This window comes from Triticum aestivum, chromosome 2A (assembly GCF_018294505.1).
Source record: "Triticum aestivum cultivar Chinese Spring chromosome 2A, IWGSC CS RefSeq v2.1, whole genome shotgun sequence".
Lineage (NCBI taxonomy): Eukaryota > Viridiplantae > Streptophyta > Magnoliopsida > Poales > Poaceae > Triticum > Triticum aestivum.
In genome coordinates, this window is record NC_057797.1 from 655,067,865 (window position 1) to 655,073,410 (window position 5,546).

The window sequence follows — 5,546 nt, forward strand, 5'->3', positions numbered from 1 at the left end:
GTGGGAGACATAGAGATTTGCAAGATACATACGGATCTGAATGTAGCAGACCCGTTGACTAAGCCTCTTCCACGAGCAAAACATGATCAACACCAAAGCTCCATGGGTGTTAGAATCATTACTGTGTAATCTAGATTATTGACTCTAGTGCAAGTGGGAGACTGAAGGAAATATGCCCTAGAGGCAATAATAATGTTATTATTTTATTTCCTTATATCATGATAAATGTTTATTATTCATGCTAGAATTGTATTATCCGGAAACATAATACTTGTGTGAATACATAGACAAACCAAACGTCACTAGTATGCCTCTACTTGACTAGCTCATTAATCAAAGATGGTTATGTTTCCTAACCATAGACATGTGTTGTCATTTGATTAATGGGATCACATTATTAGGAGAATGATGTGATTGACATGACCCATTCCATTAGCTTAGCACCCGATCGTTTAGTATGTTGCTATTGCTTTCTTCATGACTTATACATGTTCCTATGACTATGAGATTATGCAACTCCCGTTTGCCGGAGGAACACTTTGTGTGCTACCAAACGTCACAACGTAACTGGGTGATTATAAAGGATCTCTACAGGTGTCTCCAAAGGTACATGTTGGGTTGGCATATTTCGAGATTAGGATTTGTCACTCCGATTGTCGGAGAGGTATCTTTGGGCCCTCTCGGTAATGCACATCACATAAGCCTTGCAAGCATTTCAACTAATGAGTTAGTTGTGAGATGACGTATTACGAAACGAGTAAAGAGACTTGCCGGTAACGAGATTGAACTAGGTATTGAGATACCGATGATCGAATCTCAGGCAAGTAAAATACCGATGACAAAGGGAACAACGTATGTTGTTATGCGGTCTGGCCGATAAAGATCTTCATAGAATATGTAGGAGCCAATATGAGCATCCAGGTTCCGCTATTGGTTATTGACCAGAGACGTGTATCGGTCATGTCTACATTGTTCTCGAACCCGTAGGGTCCGCACGCTTAAGGTTTCGATGACAGTTATATTATGAGTTTATGAGTTTTGATGTACCGAAGTTAGTTCGGAGTCCCGGATGTGATCACGGACATAACGAGGAGTCTCGAAATGGTCAAGACATAAAGATTGATATATTAGACGGCTATATTCAGACACCGGAAGTGTTCCGGGTGATTTCGGAGAAAACCGGAGAGCCGAAGGGTTAGCGGAACCCTACCGGGAGAAGTAATGGGCCATATGGGCCTTAGTGGAGAGAGAGAGGGGCAGCCAGGGTGGGCCGCGCGCCTCCTCCCCCTGGTCCGAATTGGACTAGGAGAGGGGGGGCGGCGCCCCCCTTTCCTTCTCCCTCCCCACTTCCTTCCCCCTCCTAGTAGGAGTCCTACTCCTACTAGGAGGAGGACTCCTCCTGGCGCGCCAATAGGGGCCGGCCGGCCTCCTCCCCATGCTCCTTTATATACGGGGGCAGGGGGCACCCCTAGACACACAAGTTGATCCACGTGATCATATTCTTAGCCGTGTGCGGTGCCCCCTTCCACCATAATCCTTGATAATATTGTAGTGGTGCTTAGGCGAAGCCCTGCGACGGTAGTACATCAAGATCGTCACCACGCCGTCGTGCTGACGAAACTCTACCCCCACACTTTGTTGGATCGGAGTCTGGGGATCGTCATCGAGCTGAACGTGTGCTAAAACTTGGAGGTGTCGTAGTTTCGGTGCTTGATCGGTCGGGCCGTGAAGACGTACGACTACATCAACCGTGTTGTGCTAACGCTTCCGCTGTCGGTCTACAAGGGTACGTAGATCACACTCTCCCCTCTCGTTGCTATGCATCACCATGATCTTGCGTGTGCGTAGGAAACTTTTGAAATTACTACGTTCCCCAACACGAACTATACCTTCATGCCGGACTACTGGACTATGAAGATACAAGGTTGAAGACTCCGTCCCGTGTCTGGAAGGGACTTTCCTTGGCGTGGAAGGCAAGCTTGGCGATACGGATGTTCAGATCTCCTACCATTGTAACCGACTCTATGTAACCCTAACCCTATCCGGTCTCTATATAAACCGGAGGGTTTTAGTCCGTAGGACAACATACACATCAACAATCATACCATAGGCTAGCTACTAGGGTTTAGCCTCTCTGATCTCGTGGTAGATCAACTCTTGTAATACCCATACCATCAATATTCATCAAGCAGGACGTAGGGTTTTACCTCCATCGAGAGGGCCCGAACCTGGGTAAAACTTCGTGTCCCCTGCCTCCTGTTACCATCCGGCCTAGACGCACAGTTCGGGACCCCCTACCCGAGATCCGCCGGTTTTGACACCGACAGCTGCTGAGCACTACTTTGAAGAAGTTCTTGAGGGTGCTCGTTTGATAGAGACCCAGTGCTCAAAAAATATTATGTTTGAGTGATATGTAATCTCATTGTAAGCAAAATGCTTTTATAAATTTTTATAAGGCTATTTTTATACTTTTGCCTGAAAGTAATATGATGCCTCCTGGGCGGCCGTTTATGTATACATGTGTATAACCTGAAAGATTGCAGCCGTAGGCTTCAACCCTCACGCATATAATGCAGAGGTGCTCGCAAAAACATGCGTTCACACTTAATCCAACATCTTGGTCCTATTAAGGAGGTGATAGCGGAGCGAGCGGGGCAACCGGACTATAATGATTTAGCACTTTCACTTAGCCATAGGAGTTTGATAGTGGGGCTACTAAATAGCCCCTGGTGGCTCCGCACTCTCCCGATCCCGGGGTGCGTACATGCCTGGCCGGAAAACGGCCCTTCGTTAAGGCGGAGGAATTCTAACATTCCAACAGGTCATCGAGTGGTTGACCAGTCTCACGCTATATCATGACAGTCACTTTTTGGCTTTCTCTACTGAGGTGCTCGTCCGGATGAACCAGGGCACAATCGCAGTAGTTCTCCTGGTGCTACCTTAGCCGGTAAAGCGTAACGTAAGGCACCAAAACACAGGAGCCGGGCAAACCCAACATTTGACCAAAGATAATGATTCGGAGCTGATGCATATAAGGCCAAACTCGCGACGCCGAACACTCCCTAAGGTATTCGGTCTTAGTGGTATAAACCGGGCCTAAATAATGGCCTTTGTAAGAAGCCCCTTGTGTCCAGGTACGTGCATTGTTCTGGCGTGGCCACATGCCAAGACGTCAGCATCCTTCTCAACGGTGGATATGTACAACAAGAGACAGTAAAAAAGGTTTACGCAGGTTCTTAATCTAAAAGGAATTCTTGGAGCGGGTCCCTGCTGCACGTCTGTGCCTGTGTCTCCGTTGTGCCGTATCCTGGACGGGTGTAGCACGATGATTGTCTATAAAAGAGAGGAATTTAGGTGAAAAAGTTGCCGTGCAAAAAGATAGTTTTTTAAAGAAACCATGTATAATTCAAGATGAGAAGAAATTGCCACTTGTCTGTGCGCGTTGAGCCCCATGTATTGACAGATAGGGGTGTGACCATTTATTCGGTATAAGTAGCGGCGCTGGACTCGATTAGTTGTGTCTGAGGTCTTGACGACCTATTGGATGCTTTCGCTGGTCCGGGCGCCTTTAGTGTGCGGCTGCCAAGGCAGCCTCACTCTCTTCGGCGCGCAGAGATTGCTTGATATTTCCGTGCACTGAAATGATGCCCGTGGACTGGGCATCTTGAGTGTGAAGGAGGCATAGTGTGGTATTGCATTAAAGCGAGCGAAAGCTTCGCGTCCGAGCAGTGCTTGATAGCCACTTTGAAACGAAGCGATGTGGAAGGTTAAATGCTCGTGACGGAAGTTATCGGGGGAGCCGAATATAACCTGTAGTAGGAGGGAGCCTGTACAACGAGTTTACTGTTTTGACTTCTGGTGCAAATTTCTTTTATTCCCCCGTGTCTTGCTTGGGAGGCTCGTTCTCGTCTTCACTTGGTGTATCCTCCCCCTTGTGTACGGCGTTGAGCTTGCCGGACTGCTTGAAGACCCAACATTCTCTGTGGGTATGATTAGCAGGTTTACCAGGGGTACTATGGATCTGACATACTTGGTCCAGAATTTTGTTGAGGCTGGACAGTTCATCCCTGATGCCTTTGGGGGCGGCTTTTGACCTGGCCGAGAGCTTTTGAATCCGGCATTTACTGTCGTGCCCTTCATGGTGTCTTCTTTATTCCGGCGTTTGTTATTGTTGTTGCGCCGTGATTTCCCGTTTCCATCTCTAACTTCAGATGTACTGGGGTCGCTGGTGCTGCATCTGGCTAGCCAGCTGTCCTCACCCGCGCAAAAGCGGGTCATGTGGTTTGTTAATGCGGCCATCGTTCTTGGCTTATTTTGGCCGAGGTGTCTGGCGAGCCATTCGTCACGGACGCTATGCTTGAAAGCTGCCAAGGCTTCAGCGTCCGGACAGTCGACAATCTGGTTCTTTTTAGTAAGGAACCTATTCCAAAGCTTTCGGGATGAATCTCCGGGCTGTTGAGTTATATGACTCAAATCGTCCGCATCCGGAGGTCGGACATAAGTCCCTTGAAAATTTGCCCGAAAGGCGTCTTCGAGCTCTTCCCAACTTCTAATGGAGCTTTCGGGGAGGCCTTTGAGCCATTGACGAGTTGGCCCTTTGAGCTTGAGGGGTAAGTACTTGATGGCGTGGAGATCATCTCCTCGAGCCATATGGATATGAAGGATGTAGTCCTCAATCCAGACCCCAGGGTCTGTTGTTCCGTCGTATGCCTCTATGTTTACGGGCTTGAATCCCTCTGGAAATTCATGGTCCAACACCTCATCGGTGAAACATAGGGGGTGTGCGGCACCCCTGTAGCTGGGTGTACCGTGTTGTTCGGATGTTTGTTGTGTTGCATTGTATGCTGGGGCGCGCTTGCATGGTCCATAGATGGATCTTGTTCACCGTCCTTTGGGTGCGAGCCCTCGCGTGGGTCGTGTGTTGTATTGTGAGCGGCGTTGTATGCCGCTCTGTGTTGGTAGAGGGGTCGTCTATCCGACCAGGTGGCTGCTTTGATATTTGCTTGTGGGGGGTCTAAGGCCTCCTCATCGAATTCGGGTAGCAGCTTCCACTTTGGGTAGCTCTTGGAGGGGCGATTGTCGCCGTATCTTGCTGTTGTGTTGAGTCTTTTACAACATCTGATTTGGAGTGTGTCTTGCACGGCCTTGAGCCTTTGCTTCTTCTTTTTAAGACTCCTCGCGGTGGCAACAAGCCTTTTACAGGCATTCTGCTGCTCCGGGTGCCTGTCCGGCGTTATGTCGTCCGGACCATTATCCTTGATAGAATTTGTTTGTTCGGTTTGATTCTCCGGATTGCCGTTGTTCGGCAGCGGTTCGCCCTGCTCCAGCGCTGGGTCGGTATGATCTCTATTTCTGTCGAGGCGGGATTTGGGGCGGCGCTTGCATCGCTGCTTTGACTGCTTGTCGAGGGAACAAGCCTTCGGTGCGTCCTTCCGCTCCTCGTCGTCATCTTTTGGTGCGTCCACCATGTATACGTCATATGATGAGGTGACATTCCAGGGCCCAATAGGCGCTGTTTCTTCATCGTCTCCTTCATCGGCGTCCAT